Source organism: Meles meles, chromosome 12 (genome assembly GCF_922984935.1).
Source record: "Meles meles chromosome 12, mMelMel3.1 paternal haplotype, whole genome shotgun sequence".
Lineage (NCBI taxonomy): Eukaryota > Metazoa > Chordata > Mammalia > Carnivora > Mustelidae > Meles > Meles meles.
The window spans coordinates 87,261,953-87,285,099 of NC_060077.1; positions in this window are offsets into that span (position 1 = coordinate 87,261,953).

Sequence of the window (23,147 nt, forward strand, 5' to 3'; positions counted from 1 at the left end):
TGGAAAAAAGACAGTCTCTTCAATAAATGGTGCTGGGAAAACTGGACAGCGATATGTAGAAGAATGAAACTGGACCATTCTCTTACACCGTACACAAAGAAAAACTCAAAATGGATAAAAGACCTCAATGTGAGACAGGAATCTATCAGAATCCTAGAGGAGAACATAGGCAGTAACCTCTTCGATATCAGCCACAGCAACTTCTTCCAAGATATGTCTCCAAAGGCCAAGGAAACAAAAGCAAAAATGAACTTTTGGGACTTCATCAAGATCAAAAGCTTCTGCACAGCAAAGGAAACAGTCAACAAAACAAAGAGGCAACCCACGGAATGGGAGAAGATATTTGCAAATGACAGTACAGACAAAAGGTTGATATCCAGGATCTATAAAGAACTTCTCAAACTCAACACACACAAAACAGATAATCATATCAAAAAATGGACAGAAGATATGAACAGACACTTCTCCAACGAAGACATACAAATGGCTATCAGACACATGAAAAAATGTTCATCATCACTAGCCATCAGGGAGATTCAAATTAAAACCACATTGAGATACCATCTGACACCAGTTAGAATGGCCAAAATTAGCAAGACAGGAAACAACGTGTGTTGGAGAGGATGTGGAGAAAGGGGAACCCTCTTACACTGTTGGTGGGAATGCAAGTTAGTGCAGCCACTTTGGAGAACAGTGTGGAGATTCCTGAAGAAATTAAGAATAGAGCTTCCCTATGACCCTGCAATTGCACTGCTGGGTATTTACCCCAAAGATACAGATGTAGTGAAAAGAAGGGCCATTTGTACCCCAATGTTTATTGCAGCAATGGCTACGGTCACCAAACTGTGGAAAGAACCAAGATGCCCTTCAACGGATGAATGGATAAGGAAGATGTGATACATATACATCATGGAGTATTATGCCTCCATCAGAAAGGATGAATACCCAACTTTTGTAGCAACATGGATGGGACTGTAAGAGATTATGCTGAGCGAAATAAGTCAAGCAGAGAGAGTCAAGTATCATATGGTCTCACTTATTTGTGGAGCATAACAAATAACATGGAGGACATGGGGAGATGGAGAGGAGAGGGAGTTGAGGGAAACTGGAAGGGGAGATGAACCATGAGAGACTATGGACTCTGAAAAACAACCAGAGGGTTTTGAAGGGGCGGGGGGGGGGGTGGGAAGTTGAGGAACCAGGTGGTGGGTAATAGGGAGGGCACGTACTGCATGGAGCACTGGGTGTGATGCCAAAACAATAAACACTGTTATGCTGTAAATAAACTAACTAACTAACTAACTAACTAACTAACTAAATAAATAAATAAATGTAGGAGCTTTAGGTGAAACTACAGTGACAGAATTGTGACCAAGGTTGAGGGAGGGGAGATGAGTGATGGATACCCGGGGTTTCAAAATTCTAGTCTCTCAACTTATGTGGTATTTAGACTTAAAACTGTATGTTCTGATAAGAATGTCAAATGCAATATATTGGGATAAAATCTACAGTAGAGCTGTGTACCGAGTGCTACTGGATCACAGACGAAGGAGTAACAGATTCTTCTGAGGATTCCAAAGAAAGCTTTACAGAAGGGTGAGTTTTTGTCCCTTTTCGACCTGATTGTTTTCTAGGCTTCTTCAGTGCTGTCATTCTGGAAATTTTATTCAAGAGATTTTATCCCGTATCATTCTAGATTTTGATTTTTTTCTTTTCTTTTCTTTTTTAAGATTTTATTTATTTGACAGACAGAGATCACAAGTAGGCAGAGAGGCAGGCAGAGAGAGAGGAGGAAGCAGGCTCCCCGCTGAGCAGAGAGCCCTATGCAGTACTTGATCCCAGGACCCTGAGATCATGACCTGAGCCGAAGGCAGCGGCTTAACCCACTGAGCCACCCAGGCGCCCCTAGATTTTGATTTTCTTTGTCATACTCTTAATTTTCTGTCCTGGCTGGGACTCCAGGACAATGCTGAGTAATTTTTAATTTGGTGGGCATCCTTATCATGTTTCTAACTTTAACTGGGATTCTTCTGTTTCACCATTTAAGTTTTATGCAGAACTTTTTTCCTATTCTTACAGTATTACTTTAATCTATCAAGGTGTATACTTATAGATATATGTAGAGATACATGTATCTCTAAATGCTGTCAGTCATTTCTAGAATAATACTGCCTAAGGCAAAGCATTCTAAAATTAGTGGAATAAGCCTCTCTCCGTGTTATATTATTATTTTAAAACAACTGAGTTTAGGGCTACTTGGGTGGCAGCGTGGAGTCTGCTTTTCTCTCTCTCTCTGCTCCTCCCTCCAACTCACACACTCTTTCTATTGCTCTAAAGTAAATAAAATCTTTAAAAAAATTAAAACAAAACTGAGTTTAATTTGCTAATGTCTTCCAGCTATTAGTATATGAAATTGATTAATACATGCTATTTTGTTTGTTTGTTTTTTGTATGTGACTGGGCTATTTCTGTCAAGTATATCCAGTATTTGATAATCTAGTCTACTAGAAATAAAGACTCTTGTCTACCTTCTGGTCCCTAGAAAAATTTAACAAACATGGAAATAGCAGATGTCTTCCTTGCAATTTTAATAGAACTCACCTACAAAATTATCTGGGCATTCTGCTTGTTTGGGTCATAGTTTCTAATCGTTTTATCTTACACTATCTTAAGTGTTTATTTTCTATCTCTCTAGGTATGTGGCTAGCGTTCAGAAACCATAAACTTTTTTAATGTGGCCTCCCTCCAATGCACCATGTAAATATATGAATAAATATATGCATTCAGCAGGCTATAAATAAGTCATGTAGTAAGGAGTGTGAGTTTTTGTCACCCATAGAGGTACCTGATATATACACAAGTACATGCTGCTTATGTACGTAATGCATTAAAGACATTTTTTTCTCTTTTTTTTTTTTCAAAGATTTTATTTATTTATTTGACACACAGAGAGAGATAGGCAGAGAGAGAGAGAGGGAAGCAGGCTCCCCGCCGAGCAGAGGGCCCGATGCGGGGCTCGACCCCAGAACCCCGAGACCACGACCCGAGCCGAAGACATTTTTTAAGAGATAGAATGCAGACAATGAAATAAAAGAAAAATCTCACACAATCTGACTTTCTAAAAAATCACTTTTGACAATTTGATATATGTTCTTTCAATGACATACATTTTAGTGAATTTCCCATATCATGCTGGCGCCTGTTAAGAAGCGTACCCAGGTGTTGTGGGCCGAACGGTGCCCCGAATGGTGGCACATCCTCATCCCTGGAGCCCGTGAATGTTGAAACACTTTGCATCTATGGTTAGAAGGATCTTGATGTTTTCCTGGATTATGTGGACCGACACAAAATACTGTAAGAGCAAGACAGAGGGAGATCAGAGGAGAAGGCAAAATGAAGACAGAGGCAGAAACTGGAGAGATGTGGCCACAAGGACAGGAACACACCAATGATCACCAGAAACTGGAAGAGACAAGGAATGGATTTTCCCTGGAATCTCCTCTAGAGCTTCCAGAAGAAAGGGGAAAATCACTGACACCTTGATTTCAGACTTCAGTGGTCCAGACTTGTGAGACGACACCTTTCTGTTGTTTTAAGCCTCCCTGGTTGTGGTGACTTGTTACGGTAGCTGTAAGAAGCTACTAGAGGAATACTGCTGCCTTGCCTTGAGCATGCCTCAAGAATAGAGGCAGGTCTTCATACGTTTACGCTGTATTTAACCATTAAGAAAGGCTTAATGAGCAAATTACACCTTTTGTACATTGGTGATTAACACGGGTTACGTTAGAAAAATGGGGATCTTAAACAAGCACACACACCTGCTGATATTTTTACCTCATTGCTCTGGTCCGGAGCTAAAGCATTGGTCAAAATTTTTTTGACAAATTATATGACTTTATGAAACATAAATTCTTATGCAAAAAATACAGGATTTTACAACTAAATGAACCACATGCTGGCAAATGTATTCAAAGAAATGTCTCAAGATGCCTCATTTACCTCAAGGGCTCTTTACCTTATAGAAAATATCACCAAAATATTCAAGTTACATATAGCTGTTTAATTATTATACTTCACCCCACTGGTGTTTTCAATTTTTGTGTTTCCTATCATTTTATACATGTGTAAACATGGTACTGGGACTATCTAGCTTACAAGCACACTTGTGCAGCTGTAAAAATGTAAATATTCAGGGAAATACTTATCAACCTTATTTTTTAAAAGATGTATTTATTTATTCATTTATTTATTTATTCATCTATTTGAGAGAGAGAGAGTGAGAGCGAGCACATATGAGCAGGAGACGGGGCAGAGGGAGGGAGAGAATCTCAAGCAAGCTCTACGCTGGGTGCAGAGCCCTGAAGCCGAGGCTCCATCCCAGGACCCTGAGACCATGACTTGAGCCAAAATTAAGAGTCAGAGGCTCCACTGACTGAGCTACCCCGGTGCCTCACTCATCACCCTTACAACTCGGTTTTTGGTGTTTTTTTTTTTCGGTGTCATATGCTTATCAAAGTGAGACATGTGAAGTCTTCCATTTCTCCTAACAATTCTAGATTTGAAGCTTTCACATACTCCTCTGTCTGCTGGATTGTGCTTACTCCAGGATACATAGCCCAAAAAATGCCTAAAGGTAGTACGATCAAACGTTGCACCTTGTCAAGTTCAGCATGTCCAGATGCCAACTCACTGAAGGTGGCCCTTCCAGTGGCTGCATCTGGTTTCTGGGCAGGCTTCACCGGCAGACGATTTTACGTTTCCTGCATGTACATTCACTTGGAGGCATTTTGTGTCCTACAGAAACAAGTGTCTTCCCCTAATTTACCACATTATTATAATTTGTTAGGGTCAAAATTTTCATATTGTAATAAGATACCGGTGCTATAACAGAAGTTGAATTCCTCTGCAATTCTCTTCCAAACAAATATGAATTCCTTTAATGGTTTTCCATTTAGTCTATAAATATGAAGTTGAAATTAATGAATGGCTGGAGCTATTATGGCCTTGTTAGAGAAATGGAGGTACAGGGGGTTATTTGACTATTTACAGAGCAAATTAGGAGTACATTTGATACAAGTTGTCAGGCTTTTATAAATTCTAAGAGTAACTGTATTCACATTCTACATTTCCTTTATTTTGTGAAAATACTGCATAAAACATCAATTCTTATTAATTATGATGTTGGGGTTAATGTAGAGCAGGAAATCAGCCATAAGAGCTGGCATGCTAAAACCTTAACACAGAGGCCCCTGGGGGCAGGGAGGGTTCAGAGAGGCCTGCTAGACCACTCTGCCTTCAGATTATCCCTGGGAGTTGCCTTCCAGGAAGCTTTCTTAGCCCAAACACTCGCCCTGTGATCTAAAAGATGTATGCATTGTGCCTGAGGCTACGTTTAGCAGCACTCGGAAAACACACAGATGAGCATCTCCTGTCTTCCCCATAAACAGACCCCCAGTTTCAGTAAGACCCCTGTCACCATCACATGCTTGAGAACAGTGATAGGGATTTGTCCTGAAAGACCAATAAAAGCAGGAGTAAAGAAGAGCAACGGCGGGGGTGGGGTGGGGGGGGCACCTGGGTGGCTCAGTGGGTTAAAGCCTCTGCCTTCCGCTCAAGTCATGATCCCAGGGTCCTGGGATCAAGCCCCACATTGGTCTCTCTGCTCGACAGGGAGCCTGCTTCCTCCTCTCTCTCTGCCTGCCTCTCTGCGTACTTGTGATCTCTGTCAAATAAATAAATCAAATCTTAAAGAAAAAAAAAAAAAGAAGAGCAAAGGGTCTTCGTCTCTAAGCTTCAACCCCCTTCCCTTCTCTCTTTCACAGTGAAGTTTGGAGTCATCTTTCTCTGTTGGTACAGGGACGGCTGGCCTTTCCCAGCATCATCATAATGTAAAATGGGCTGAGTTTTGGAAGGCTTTTAGAGGGTGTGCATTTTTACATAAACCTTTGTATATCTGTAGATACCCAACTGTAGAATAAAAGCATTAAAATGTAAAACCTTGCACTTAGAGATAGTGGGTTTTGTTGGTGATATACAGTAGGTGTCTATTTTTAGGTATCGTTTTTCTAGGTGTAAATTCAGTACCTCGTCATTGTAGAAAAATGTACTTACCAATCATAAAAAAAGAAGCCCTCCTGTAATTAAGAAATCTTTCTCAAAAGGAGCATCATTTACAGATCACAACCTGTAAATCATGAACTTCATCCCCTGAATCCTGCCTTCGTCAGGGCAAAGCTATCTCCCCACAGGTCTCAAGCTGCTCAGAGTGCCATCCTCTGTCCTGGACGCTTGCGCATGTCCTGAACTTGGGGCTTAGGGGCTGGCGTGCACAGGATGGCCTCCACAAATACCTGTGCAGTATTTCAGGACACACACACCATTTCATGCCAAATAAATGATCCTTGTATGGGGTCGCTATGCATTAGTGCCCTTCTTTGGGGAGCAAACAAGACAGACAGCCCATACTCAACTTCTCACATTCCTGATGTACTAAAGGATGTTGCTGCTTCTGCCAGAGGCATGGTTTCGGAACTTCAGCTCCCCTTTTTGCCCACCAGTAGTGATGTCTTATCTCTCAGTGCTGTGCACACCTCAGTCCCCTCTCTTTATCTTAGATCTTCAACCTGCCAACTTGATGATTCAGTTTGCAGTCACTGTTTTTCTGATTTTTTGCAGTAAATGACTTCAAGCTGAAGAATTCCAACCATGAGGGCATTGGGAGAAATTTCATAAATGCTGGGAAGAAAACCACATTTTTTCATACTTAAAAAAGCTTCACTTCCAAAAGTGTGAGAATGCCTTGTAACTTATGTGAATGGTTCCTCATAGACACATAGAAGATTTTTTTTAAAAAAATGTTTCTTTCCTACTTGAAAAAAGAAATGTCCTGATTCTCAGCAAGAAACCAACCTCAGGTTGGATTATAGGATTAAATTCATATTTAAAATATGAATACACAGTCACATGATGGAACTATAAATATATGAGTAATTTGTTAGGACAGGAAGAAAAGGGAACTGTGATTGACTGAGCAACTTTAGGATAATCGCAGGAAGCATAACTAATTTGACAGCTACACCAGACCAGCCCTAGAATCAATGGAGAGTGAGAGATATCACAGCCAGAAGAGTTTTAATAATATGTTCTTATGTACAGACAGTCACACAAAGCAAATATATTATGGACATGAATTCATTTTATAAAATATGTTGATATGTATAAGCCCAAATAAATTTATGTATCTCTTTTTTATGTTCCTATCTCTTAGTCTGGGTCCCACTAAAAGCAGAGTCCAAGACAAGGATTTAAGTGAAGGTTGGATAAATGTAGCATATTTGAGGCAAGGGAGTACACATGTAAGTCACCTCTATAAGCATCCCAAAGTCTGAATAATATTTTAAAGTAAATTACTTAATGCATTTCTGTAAACTCCATTTGTCTACTCGAATGTGGGAATGTTATCTGCCAATTTAGGATTTTTCAAGAAAGGTTATAGCTGATATATGATCATGGAAAGAATGCAAGTAATGAATAGAATACAGCAACAAAAAAGGATGATTACTCATTTACAAATAAAAATAGTAATAGTGACATTAACAACTTCATGGCAGCAATGTGCTTAAGGTTACTTAGTGTTTTGACTGATACTGTGGTATGATGGGATATGATGTTTTAATGTAAAACATTATTTAAAAAAAGATTAATCTAAAATCTTCAGATCTCTTAGGATCCTGGTTCTGCAATTCTCCAGCTATGTGGCTTTTGATATTGATTCAAATTTCTCTGTAATATTAGGAAATTTTATTTAACCTATCTGTAAGTTTCTTAGTGGATCAATGTTTTATGGTTAACAGGTAAACTAGATTGAGTACTTGAGGAATACATCAGTAAATAACATTGGTCATTAAAATGTTCTTTCCATAATCATAAAAAAAGTATTTTAGAAAAACAAAAAGAATGTACATCTACCTCTAACAACCTGATAATCTCATTTTAAGTTGTATATAAAGCAAAGGTCTATATTAATTTAATTCTATTAATGTGTTCCAAAAATGTTTAATGTTTTCCACGCACTGCCCTAAAATCCTTAGGGGCCTTTTTCTCACTTCCTATATATAGTCTATAGTATTTGTAGTCACAGGTTTTCAATTGTTGCTTATATCTCACTTTTCACTTAAATCAATATTAGATCTGTCTATTAAGGAGTGACATTTAGTTTCGTTTAAGCTACTAATATAAGACTATTTCTTACCTTATTTTTGCACAAACCCCAAAAGTGCATAATTTTTTTTTCTTCCCCAAAATCCACAGTCAAAAATCAGAAGAGAATTAATGGATATCTTTGAAAAAATGAGGGAAAACCTTTAGCCTATGGAAAAGTATAATCGTATCATTTTATACATGCAAGGAGATATGCATGCACATTTTTGTATTTTGTGTTGAGCATATTATAAACTTCCAAGGAATTAATTTTTTTTGTTTATTTAAAGTAAATGCATATGTAAGATTCATTTAAAGTTAATACACAAGTCAGTACTACTATACTATTTTGGGTTCTACATCTTTGATATTCAAAACAATTGAGGAATATTCCTCTTTGGTGGGAGGTACATTCTGCATTTTCCACTTGAGGTTCTAATAAATGGGGAAGAAAAAACAGAAGGAAAATAAAAATGAGGCAAAAATCAACCAGGATCACCAGCACGTTGTGGTAGTAGCATTCACGCCTGGATAAACCCTCCCAAGGAAACCTGCCCCTGAAACACTGGAAAACAATCAGTTGGTTACCAGGAGCAACTCAATTAGGACAGCAGGGAGAGAGTCTCAATTTAGAGGGCCGTTGAAGAAGCACAGCGAGATCCTCAGATTTACCATCGGCCCTGTCTGACTTTAAAAACAACAAATAAAACAGGAAACTGAAAGACTAGTCATCTTAAGGCATAATCATGAATGGCATATCAATTCATATTTTGTCATGGTATAAAATATTTTTAAAATATTTATAAAAATTAAATACAATATGTGCAAAAACTAAATAAGTGCATTCTGCCCAAATGTTAACTTTACCACTTTTTATTTATAAACAAAGAATCTAGGATTTGATCTGTCTTGAATTATTAAAAAGCAAATTAATTACATGCTAACTTTAGAAAAGAAGCCCGTTCCTGAGAGTCAAACTTGGCTAAAACATACCTGGCTAAGGAAATAACAGCAGTATATGATGACACTGCAGTAGAAACTAATGTACGGGCGCCTGGGTGGCTCAGTGGGTTAAGCAACTGCCTTCGGCCCAGGTCATGATCCTGGAGTCCCGGGATCGAGTCCCGCATCGGACTCCCTGCTCAGCAGGGAGTCTGCTTCTCCTGCTGACAATCTCTCCTCTCATGCTCTCTCTCTCTCCCTCTCTCTCTCTCATATAAAAAAAGAAAATTTAATTAAAAAAAAAAGAAACTAATGCACTTAGGAGAGACTTTACCTATAGAGAAGCAAATGATTTTAGCTAAGAAGCACATCAGGCCCTACAGAATAAAACCCTTCTATTTCATTCTGTAAGAGTTACCAAGCTCTGGTACAGGACCAGACAATAAGGGCACACACAAAACACACAAAATACCCTAGATAAATTTCATTTATGAATACAGATGAAAAATTCCTAAATAATAATAGTAACACATAAAATCTAGCAGCCTATTAAAAGAAAAATGCATCAGAATTGAATCGGTTAAACAAAAATGCAAAGATGTCTTAAAGGTCCACAAAATATATTACTGAAATTTATCCTATGAGTCAATTTCAGGAAAAAAGCATGTTATTTCCCCCTAAATGCCAAGAAAGCACTTGGTAAAACTGAACAAACATTTCCAAATCAAAAAGCATAGTCCCCAGTTTTCTCTTAATTGATAATGGTTATATAGCAAAACCCAATAATAAATAATAAAATTACTGGGGAAAAAAATAGGAAAATTTCATTAAAGTTAAGGAAAAAATTAAGGATGCACATTATTATCACTATTATCCTTCATTTACCTAGAATTCCAGCAAATGTGGCAAGAATATAAAAAGAAATAAAATATAAATTATTAGAAAAAATAATCCAAACTGGAGTAGTTTGGATTTACTAGTAAATAATTTAATTGTCCACTTAAAAATCCAAGGGAATTAGCTAAGGTATCATAACAAATAAGAGCACTTAGCAACATGACTAGATGCAAAATCAACAGGCAAAAATCAATAATTATCCTAGAAAACACCAGTATTTAACTGAAAAATAATAAAAGGCTTATAATAAATAGTAGTAAATAAACTATAGTAATAGTAAATAAACTAGATTGTACATAGAAAAAAAAAAAAAACCAGAATGTCTAAAACTTTGATGAGGAAAGTTATGAAACTTTATTGGAAGATTTAAAAGTTTGAATCCAAGGAAAGACATATTATGTCTGTGGATTTAAAGACTCAACCTTTTGAACTAGATGAGTATTTCAATCTCCTGAATTTACTCATCCAATGAAAACCTCCATAAAATTTTCAAAACAGACCTTGACAGGATGATCCCAATTTTCACTTGAAAAAACTAAATAGGAACTGTTGATTTTATTTTGGAAGAACTATGAGGAACAATTTGTCCTAATATTTGTTAAAACAGATACAAAAGTTATTGAAAAAAGTTGAAGTCTGATACTAGTACAAGAATAGAAATATCAGTGTAATAGAACTGAAAGTATAAAGGAAGACCCAAGGATACATGAAATTTTATTACAGATAAAGGTACTATTATTTCAGATAAATGAACTTCAATAATGGGATTAGGATACACACACACACACCCAATTTGGATCATTAATTCACGCCATTGGCAGAAGTGAATTCTAGTCAGAATAATAAGCTAAATATTTTAAGCCTTAAAATAACTACATGAGGGGTGCCTGGGTGGCTCAGTTAGTTTAGCAGCTGACTCTTGATTCCAGCTCAGAGTCCTAGTTACAAACCTCCCCTACACTCCCGCCCCCCAAAATTGGGTTCTGTACTCAGTAGGGAGTCTGCTTGAGGAGTCTATCTCCCTCTCCCTTAGCCCTCCCCCCTGCTCACAGCTGTCTCTCCCTCTCTCAAATAAATAAATGAATCAAGAACATACATAAAATAAAAAAACCATATGAAAACATAGACCAGTACTGGTCTAATCACTTATTAAAGATTAATGGCAAAAACCATAATCAGAATATTGACAAATTTGAATACATAACAATATGAAGCTCCCAAGCTACAAAAGACATTATAAGGTTAAAAAAGAAAAATATGGAAAAACACGTGAAACACATAAAAGAAGTGATACTCATAGATGAGTAATCTTAAAATCAAGAAGAAAAAAGATAAACTTTAAAACAGAAGATTCATAACAGGAACAAGTCAGAAAAAATGAGTAAACACTATCATGGGGTAACCAGCCAACAGTACGCTGAGGTCACAATGAGACACAACGTCTTGTCCATCAGAGAGCAAAAGGTATAAAGTCTGAAAAGAACTGGTGTTGGTATCAGTGTGGGGAAATGGGAACTTTCATCTTCCATTTTTAAGAGTTCTGGATGGACAATCTGACAAAAATCTGTCAATAAAAAACATGCATTCCGGGGCGCCTGGGTGGCTCAGTGGGTTAAGGCCTCTGCCTTCGGCTCGGGTCATGGTCTCAGGGTCCTGGGATCGAGCCCCGCATCGGGCTCTCTGCTCCACGGGGAGCCTGCCTCCTTCTCTCTCTCTGCCTGCCTCTCTGTCTAGTTGTGATCTCTCTCTGTCAAATAAATAAATAAAATCTTTAAAAAAAAAAAAAAACAAAAACAAAACATGCATTCCTTTTGATTCACTGCATCCACTTTTGAAAATCTTGTCTACAAAACCATTCACTTTACAAGGTGTGTAAAGTCAAGAATTTTCAAAGCTACATCTATAAATAGAATCTTGAAATAATATGTTGTGAGCCATACTATAAAATTTAGAAAGAAGTGAACCTCATTATCCATATAAAAAGATCTGTAAGATATAATGTTTCCTAGAAAATGTACATTCTACTTAGAGAAAACACATAGTTACAGCAAATGTTAAAACATAAGCTATTCACTCCATCACTGCCTGCTGGATGCTATCTGCCCTGCTATGTTCTCTTTCATACCTATAAAATGCAGACAAAACTCATTAAAGAGGAAATTAATTTGAGGGACATATATCCTCTGTATGATTCTTAAATCTACCTGTTTTGTGCTTTGTATTAGGAGCCAAGGCAAGAAAGGAGAGAGAAAACAAAAATGAGTAAAGATTCACTATTATACCCCTTGTGAAATAAAAACTTGAATTTTAAAAAGAGGAATAAAAGCAGGGCACAAATAACTGTGAAATAAAGTGGTTTGCAATGGTCTTGAGAGAGAAATCATGTCGAGCTGGGCTTCATGAAAGCCAGGCCCGGAGTGATAGCTAGAAATCTGTAAGGTTGGGACAGCGCAAGTGCAGATTTCAGACAAAGGGAACAGTGTGAGATAAGCTGAGATGTGTGGGGTATATAATTAGAACAGAATGTTGCCTGATCCTGTGGGAGCTAAGTATATGAAGTTGTGGATGACAAAGCTGAAAAAGAGAGGCTCATTGTCCTCTGATATGGAGGGTCATCAACATTCCAACTATTCACATCTTAACCCAGCACAGTCACGGATGAAGATGGCTGTGTTTTTGTTAGCTTAGCAGGGTCTAGCAATGGGTAGCTCCCAAACAGGGTAGGAAGGAGGAGAAACACCATCTAACAAAAGCAATCCTGTGTCCCTCTGTCTTCCTCCCCTCCCACACACACATACACTTTATTTTCTCAATGTTTTTACCTTGATTTTATTTCCAGGCGCTCAGATTTTCAATGTCTTAAGCCTTGTTTTTTAATTTCCTAAGAAAAATCTTGTATTATTCTAATAGTGGTTTTTAACCACCCACACAAAACACAGAATAATTTTAGATTGTATCTGTAAGAAAACTTCAAGATCATTCAATGCAAGCAGCCCATTTCCCTTACAGACGAGGAAATTAAGGCATAGTTCTTGGTAAAATGATCAATAATAAAAATTAACCATATAATTTGCCCTAGGTACAGTAAATGGGTACCTAGGATTATGTGAGAAAAAGTAGAGCTTATTATTTTAAAGAAATTCACTCTGAACAAAGGACAAATAATAAATGAGGGTTTGCATTACTTGGAGTTACTACAATAAAATATAACTTTTTGACAGGAGGCTTACTGAACTTCACTGAAACTGAACATCTTGCCCCAACTGGGCTTACTTGGTGCAAAATATATTACTTTTTTTAAATTAATTAATTAATTTATTTTTGGTAACTGAAATTCTCCCTTAGCTCAACCAAGCACAGCTGATTCTGTGGAAGGAAGAAAAAAAGATACAGAGATTATTAATGGGTAAAAGAGATTAACTCTGAAGGTTTCCATTTGGGAACACAAGGAAAAGAAAGTTGAAAATATTTCTTTCATTTGAAATCATAGTATTTCACTTGAGAGAAATGGCTTTTTATTAGACTGGTGAAGAAATAAAGAATGAGAAGCAATGTGTGATAGCAGGTTTGGATGGAATGAAACTTTCTCTGCTAAAACCATTTGGGAAGTCTTCCTTCTCTCAAGGATATTCGAAATCTTGAACTTGAAAGGATAACATAGTTTTCAGCCTTTCTTGTTTAAGCTATTCATCTTGATTCCCATACCATGCACAGAACAATCCATAATTAAGCCCACAGAGGTACTACAGTACACAATCAAAGATTATGTAGAAAATGATTTCGGCAACTGGACACATGTCAGACATAAAGTTTGCCCAATTCCAAACCTCAAGAGTTACATTGTCTTGTTTGGACACAGAAGTTAGGTCTGTACTCTACCCATTTCCCTACATATAACTGAAACCACATTGCAAGAGAGGTGAAAAAAACAAAAGGACAGAGTAGATCTTTAATGTTCTCACCAGTTACACACACACACACACAAATGTAACTATGTATGGTGGTGAGAGATACATTAATTAGTTGATTGTGATAATATATTTCACAATGTACACATGTATCAAAAATATCACTTTGTATACCTTAAATATGTACAATGTTTATTTGCCAATTATATATCAATAAAATTGAGGGGAAATTCTATGACACAGCAGCTGCACCACAATGTACTTATCCAAAGGATGCAAACATAGTGATTTGAAGGGGCACGCGCACCCCAGTGTTTATTGCAGCAATGTCCACAATAGCCAAAATATGGAAAGAGCCCAGATGTCCATCGACAGATGATGGGTAAAGAAGATGTGGTATATGTATACAATGGAATATTACTCAACTACCAAAAGGAATGAAATCTTTCCATGTGGAATGATGTGAATGGAATTAGAAGGTATTATATGCCAAACAAAATAAGTCAATCAGAGAAAGATTAATACCCTATGATTTCACTCATATGTGGAATTTAAGAAACAAAACAGATAAACACAGGGGAAGGGAAGGAAAAATAAAATAACATGAAAATAGAGAGGGAGGCAATCCATAATAGACTCTTAACTCTAGAAACTGAGGGTTTCTGGAATGGAGGTGGGTGGGGGGTAATTGGTCATGGGCAGGACTCTGGATGTAATGAGCACTGGGTGTTATATGCAACTGACAAGTCACTAAATTCTATCTCTGAAACTAATACTACACTACATCTTAACTAAATCAAATTTAAATAAAAATTTTTTTTTAAAAAGGAGAACCTTGGAGTGTTAGTCCTTAAAATAATATGATAACACTAATTACCATTAAACTGATGGCAAAAATAGAGTCTAATTAAAAAAAAACTGTCAGTGTGTTTTATCACATTTAGCTATTTATTAGAAATTACCCCAAATATGGGGCACCTGGGTGGCTCACTGGCAAAGCATCTCTTTATTGGTTTCGGTTCAGGTCATATCTCATGAGTCATGAGACTGAGCCCTACACAGGGGTCTGCACTAAGTGGAGTATTTGCTTGAGATTCTCTCCCTCTGTCCCTCCCCCACTCACATGTGCTCTGCTCTCTCTTTCTAAATTAAATAAATCTTTAAAAAAATTACCCCAAATTTCAAACAGAATTTGAGGCAATTTACTTATAATAATCACCGTGCACACAAATATAGAAGAGCACTGTTGCAGATATGCACATTAACATGAAATACAGTAAGATATAACTGAACTATGCATATTAAAATTAACAGCTCAAGTAAGTGGAAAATTATTAGTAACTAACACTGGAGTGAATAGCATAGTTTACCAAAGACTTGGAGTTTTTCCTCTGTCCATGAAAGGGTTACATTCTAAAGGAATTCTAAAGGATATGTTGCTAGAATTTAAATAAAAATTGAAATATAGATAGGCAGATAGATGACAGGAAGATAAATAGATAAATGGATAAATGATTCTAAAGGAATTTGTGCCTAATGACAACCACCTCTTGGGAAATTGTATAGTATCAAAATTACTGATCCAGGAAAACTTGCTCACATTTTCGAAAATATCTTTGTATACCTCTTCTATTTTTCTAACAATATAATTTCTCTGGAAGTTTTTAATTACTATGAACTTTCATTATCAAAGTACTTACTAAGTAACTCCCGTGTGTCAGCCGAGTTCTAATAGATACTAAGCTAAATAAACCACTTTCTTCTCTATGAGAAGAGCCTATGAAGTAGGAAAGAAAAAAAAAAAAAAAGAATTCAGATATACAAACAAATAGCTCAATTGGAAACACAACACTGAGTATCAGAGTATTCAACTGTATTCTAATGCTCTGTATCCTATTCCTCCCTCCTTGGTACCTGAGGGGCTCAACAGAATAATAGAGTAGGAAGTCAGATTTTAATAAATATACATTTTTTTAAAAACATAAAGTAATTTTGGAATATTGTATTTCAAAATATTGTAAATGATGAATCTACCTGGTTGTTTAATCTTTATCTTTTCCCATATTTTTGACTTATTTTTAAGTTTGGTTTGTTCTTTTTCCTCCTTTCAAAGTTACAGGAAGGAATTTCTATACACCTGTATTATTTTTGATGATACTTTATTTTGCTTCAATATTATTAAACCACCTAAAATTATTTTACACCTGTTATCTTTCAAGATGCCTCAGGTGAGTGATTAACACAGATGTGGCTTCTGAAAATACAATGAAAAGTGCCATCTGCTAGCTGTAATATTGGGCAACTTATTTAACTTCTCAGTGCCTCTGATTTCTCATCTGTAAATTGGGGGTAATATTAGTATTTACCTCATAGAAGTATTGTGAGAATTAAAGGTAAAGTGCTAAGAAACAGTCACAATTTTATTTTAATATTTTAGCTATTAGATTATAAGTTTTTATGAAAAAGAGAAGAATCATGATTTTGGAGAAGAAGCTTATGTAAAAGATGTTTCTTAAAAAATATGTACTTATCTTATGTACAAAGAAATATGATTCTGAAAATTTACCTTGCACTTGGTAAAACTGTTGTTACCAAAGCCCTGATTAAGAAATGTCACTGAGTAACTTCATCATATGATGACAAAGTATAGCTAATTCTATTTGGAAATTAAAAGAATTTATTTAAGAATCTACAACATCTGGGATAATATTCATTATAGTATTATATAATATTAAAACAATCAACCACCAGTACTATATAGCTATGAACCAAGGATAATATTATGAAGACTAACAATATGAAAAAAAATGTTAATGACATGTACAGCAATATAAACACATGCACAGAGAAAGATAAGAAATATGTAATTGCAATTATGAAGTTATGAATGACATTTTAATTAATGCTACCAAAATGTTTTTCCTAACAATAAAAATATTGTTAAATAAAACTGGTAGAACCATTGGAACTATTCTGTTACTACACCTGGAAGAAATTAAACAGTTTAGGAAGTGGGTTTTCTGCATCCTCTGAAATAAAAGAAAATGGGTTTAACTATTGTCATTCAAATAATGCCATATAATCCTGTTTTTTTTTAATATGTTCACATTTTACATCAATTATTTATTGGCAAAAACATCTTTTTGTCTACAAGTGATGAAAGTTAAGGAGGTAAAAGCAATGATATATATTCTAGACTTGTTGATGTAGCCCTCTTGAAGCAGGAAGATTTTTTTCTTCAGATATTAAAAAAAAAAAAAAGACTCTAATACACATCAAACACTCATGCTCTTTCTATAAATCCCAGTAAAAGCAATACGACAGAGCACATAAGTCACTTTCAATCATAGGAGATTCATCTCATGGTTGGTTTTGTTTGTTTGTTTGTTTCATCTTTGTCCTTTGGTGGGGATACAGTTTTCTGGGTGAAAAACTTAGTCCTTGTTTTCAACTGGGTCCCAGTTCATTGAGGGGTTCGCAGCACATCAAATTGCTTTATTTTTCCCATGATATTACACTCACACGGGGAAGAATTTCAGTAGAGTGCTAGAGTCGGTTTGCACCGGCTCCGAACAGCCCACTGTTTAACTGGTAGTTAACCACCGGTACTTGAAACAGGCCATTGTGAGAGTATTTACACCGGAGAAGTCATCAACTTACAACCAGAGCCCATTTTTTTTCTAAGCTTCTAGTGGTGCTTCAACAATTAGCAGCCACAAGATGCTTGCGTACAGAATTTTTATGAGTGCATCACTGAACTCAATGGATCTTCCACATGAGACGTTCCGTCCAAGCAACCCCTGGAGTAAGAGCACAGACACCTGTCAGACCGGGTGGCTTGCACTCTGCTTGGTCCCCACTACTGTCCTAATGCGGCCCACCTCCACTCCCATGAAAACACTCCCCCCTTGGAAGGAGCATTCTTCCCTGGAAACTTCTTTACCCTCTTTGTGAGCTTTTTGCAGAGATGAAGAAAAACAATGTTAAAAAACAACAACAAAAACAAAACTATCCAAAATGAACTCAAAAGACTGAGTTGTGCCAAAATTAGAGATAGCTGTTAGTCAAAAAATCAAGTATCTATTAAACTGCTCCTGCAATAAAGATTCAATAAAAATTATTGTCTTCAATGATGACAATGAAGCCCTACATTACCACAAAATTTTCTAAATATTCAAAGAAAGAATAAATCATGTTCAATGTCGTTTTACTATTTTCTGTGTTTTCTGTTTTTATAAATCACTTATCCACGGACATAGATGTTAACTGATGATAATTATTGGCTGTGTTGGACAAAGGAAAATGTATTCTTTTATTTTTTTTTTTTTACTTATTTTAAAGATTTTATTTATTTATTTGACGTAGAGATAGAGAGAGAGCACAAGTAGGCAGAGCAGCAGGCAGATGAGAGGGAGAAGCGGGCTCTCTGCTGCTGAGCAGGGAACCCGATGCGGGACTTGATCCCAAGACCCTGGGATCGTGACCTGAGCCGAAGGCAGATGTTTAACGGACTGAGCCACCCAGGTGCCCTGGAAAATGTGTTCTTTTGAAAATATATTTATAATTTACCATCTCTAAAAGTGAAGAAAATAGTAGTTTTCTTTCTTTATTTTTTTCTTTTTGTTACAATATGATTTGAGAATAATAAATTGGATTTGAGAACTCTCTGGTGTAGTACTGCTCTTCAGAGGTGAGTAATGATTTCTGCCAGGTAAGTACTAGAGATGACCGAACTGATGTTAACACTTTCCTAGTTTCTGGAAGAAGGTATAAACTAATAAACACACACACACACACACACACACACACACACACACACCTCGGGAGCTGATATGTTACCTGTTAACAAGACTCTTTTAGGACAAGGTCACATAAAAAGCCAAGATTTATCTTCCTATTAGTTTGTGCTGGGAGTCACCTAAATTGGTTATAAAATTAAAATAATGGGTACTAACTAATCCCAAAGGTGCTTAAATCCCCAAGTAGTAAATACTTCTAAAAACCTAGGGAAACCCTACTCCAAGAAAGGAGTTAACAATTATTTATTTTGTGATGGTAAGGTGCCTTCTGCAATTGATATAGCTAAATCAGGCGCCCTGAGTTTTTACTGTTTATTATTTACTCACTTCAAAACACATGAGATCACAAAGAATCATTTTGTTACCACTAAAGCCATAACTCTGCTTATATAAATAGTATCACTATAGCAACAATGGTAACAACTTAAATTCCATTGTAAATTTTTTAAAGTTTTTTTTTTTTTTTTAAAGATTTTATTTATTTGACAGAGAGAGAACAGAGAGAGAGGGAACACAAGCAGGAAGAGTGGAAAGGAGCCCCATGCAGGGCTCGATCCCAAGACCCTGGGATCATGACCCGAGCTGAAGGCAGATACTTAAGGATTGAGTCACCCAGGCACCCCTGTTGTAATTTTTAAATGAGAAAAAAGAAAAAAAAAAAAAAGCAGCTGCTGACATTGGGAGCTAATATTACTCTCCCAGCTAAGCTATGTTGAAAAGGATTTTAAATTAAGTATGTTTGACATATCTAAAAGTATAAAAGGAATAATCACACCAGAAAGCAAAAGCAGGAAGTAACGAAGTTAAGAGGGAATATGAAGAAGGACCAAGTAGAAATCCTAAAAGTAAAAACATAATCATCGAAAGAAAAGGGACAACAGATGGACTATACACAGGCCCAATAAAGAGAGAATTTGGGTCTAGAAAGGATGGATCAAAAGAAATTACCAGAATGCCATAGATAGATATAATAAAAAATATGAAAAGTTTCAAAGGTTAGCAAAATACAAATTTGACAAAAAAGCCTCAATATTTGGGGTGCCTGGGTGGCTCAGTGGGTTAAAGCCTCTGCCTTCGGCTCAGGTCATGATCTCAGGATCCTGGGATCGAGCCCCACATCAGGCTCTCTGCTCAGCAGGGAACCTGCTTCCCCCCTCTCTCTCTTTCTGCATACTTGTGATCTCTGTCTGTCAAGTAAATAAATAAAAAATCTTTAGAAAAAAAAAGCCTCAATATTTAAGAGGAATTAAAAAAAAAAAAAGAGTTGAGAGAAAATAATATAGAGTCAGTATTTAGCTAATAATTTTCCAAAACTGAATAAAAAATATGACCTCTCCAACTGGAAAAATTTGTTTTATTTCATTTAACTATCAGAACCATTTTGAATGAGAACGACTTCTGGTTACAGAAAGTAAGAACAAAGAGGATAAGTGAACTGACTGATTCCATTCCATGACTAAGTGGTAGATAGTTCTTTTTTTTTTTTTTCTTTTTTTTTTTTTTAAAGATTTTATTTATTTATTTGACAGAGAGAGAGATCACAAGTAGGCAGAGAGGCAGGCAGAGAGAGAGGAGGACGCAGGCTCCCCGCAGAGCAGAGAGCCCGATGCGGGGCTCGATCCCAAGACCCTGAGATCATGACCTGAGCCGAAGGCAGCGGCTCAATCCACTGAGCCACCCAGGCGCCCCTGGTAGATAGTTCTTGATTTCCAAACCCTGTCCCTTCCCTGTGAGTGCCTATGTCTTCGTCAGGTACATCACCACGGGTCTCATGGCGGTGCCCAGGCCCAATTCCAATACCCTCCATCTTCGTAACCACTTGCTTGTCATGTCACCTAGGCAGACCAAAAAAAGTCCTGAGACACGGTGCTTGAGAAGACAAACAAGATGAAGCATTCCTCGGGGTAAATAAAAAGCTAACAGCAAAAACATAACCATTTTCAAAAAATGTAATAAAACGCTTTTAGCTAAAAAATGGTCCATTTTGGGAGAACCTTGAGCTGATAACTGGGATGTTTGAATTCGAATGTGAACCATCTCCCCACTGTGCCCTAAGTCCTCTGAGCCAAGGGCAGGCTTAACTGTTTTCACAGTAGCACCAATCAAGTGGCAGAACGGAGAAATCCTTTTCGAGATGTGAGAGCACCAGACCCCGGGGAACACCCAAATTTAGGGACTTGAAACAGTACAGGGAGCCAATTAAGAAGACAGAGAAGAGTTCAAAGATATGAAAGGATTAATGTAGCATTAAGGACGTTAAAAGAGAGTCTAAAAAAGAGGAAGTAGTAATCAGTGTCCAGGGTCTCCGAGAGGATAAAAAAATGATCAAAGATGTGTAAGAGACTATTGGATGTGGTAACTGAGAGAGAAGCAGTGAGCCCTTTGAGTGCGCGTATTTTCAGTGCAGAATGAAGAAGAGAAAACCAGGTACAACATATAATCTCGTCCTTCCGGGAACTTACAACCCAAGTGGGCAGGTAAAATGTGATCATCAAATGTAATAAGCAATAAGAGTTATGAGCCACAACATTTTTAGAATTTCAACAAACTGTTCTTGTTGTTTGATTCTGTAAAATAAGCTCTACAAACTCACAAAAGCAAACACAGGAAAATAATCTAATTTAGAGAATATTTTGAGATAGTCAAAGATAATCAAGGTAATCAACACTAGAAAGATGGAGTGCTGTAATTAAACTCATATTGTCTGGCATAGTTAACTAAAACAATAAACTTTAATCAGATAATCTTCCTAGATTTGAAGACCTATAGTTTAGAATCTATTACAGTAAAAGTAAAAATACATTCACAATGGTCATTTTAGAAATATTTTTCTCTCTTAAAACTTAGAGAAGATTAAATATAATAAGGACAAGGTTACTTGTTTTGTTATGCTAGAAGTTTGATTTTTTTGAACGTATTTCCCTTAAAACATAATTTTTTCTCTAAGGCTTACAGAAGAGTCTTATTTTTTAAAATTTCCTTTTTCAAAAGACACAATCATTTTCACTCATGGCATTAACATTCATATTTATTCCTTGCAACATTAACACTGAACATTTTTATATATGCAAATATATGTATTGTATATATGTACATAAACATATGTGTGTGTATATATATATAGAGAGAGAGAGAGAGGATATACACAGTGTATGTATATGCTCATATTAACAGCCCACCAGGGTAAGAAGGACTCATCTCCTGGGGCCTGAGGAGCCAACCTCTAAGTAGTCTGCCAACCTTTTCAACACAGGCCGCGAAGAATAAGCCAAGAAATGTGTATAATCAGTATTAGTAAGGAAGATTCTAATTAACTTCTCAGCCAGGCAAATGAGTTTCAGCAGCATAAGTTTCTCATAAATAAGATCTGTTTACACTCCCACATGCTTTCTTCTTTGGAAATCAAAGTCTCAAGAGAGGAGCAGCCGACAGCTACATTCAAGTCCAATATAACAACAGGAAAGCAGTCATAGACATGGAGTTTGCTTCTGCAGAGGAAAATAGCTACAACCTCATGTTTGCAAATATATCAAATGACCAACTGACTTTTTCCTGAATTCTCCACTTCCTTCAACTAAGGCTTTTATTTTCATGTTCTTATTTTTTTCCTTTTTACACCAAAATTGTCATGTTCCATATCAGCTTATGAGAAACAAAGCCTTCAGATCTGTGTAGAACACAGCCTTAGCAGCAGTTCCTAATTAAGGGTGCACATCAACACCAAATGGGAAACCTTTTCCAAATATGCATACATTTGTGGGCTTGTCTATAACTGAAACAATCCCCAGTGTTCTTACAAAATTCTGGGTCAGAACCACTTGTATAAACTATTTAGAAACTATGAGTATTGCCAATAAATACGTCAATGAGTCAATCAACAACTTGCTTTAATTGTTTGGATTCTTAAACATTTACCGTTGCATGTGAACGTGAATTAGATGTCAAGGGTCTATCTTCACCCTTTTTCAGCTGTCAGAAAGAACCGCTTGCTTTTCATCGACATTTTAATAATCTCTAGTTACTTCCATATTAAAAGATGGCATCCTGAACCTTTACTGGTCCCTTCAGTCATTTATTCTTCTCTCTCTACCTTTTCAACAGGTCTTGAGAAAGTTGTCAATCTAGTTGTTTTTACTTCTCATTCCTCAAGACAGTAAAAATGACCTCTGACTTCACAACCTCAGCATTCACCAATATTTATGTATTCCTACAGTACACATAAGGATGCCATGTGGAAAATTCAAAGACAAAACACGAAAGACCAAGCAGTGATGAATGCCAGCAATTGCATTTAGGGCAGCTACTCCTGTGGAGCAGGACCAAGGATGAGAGAGGCTGGGCGGGTAACAAGGGAAGGGATTCACTATAAGACCTGCGGGTCTAGACCTCTGCTTTATTTCTA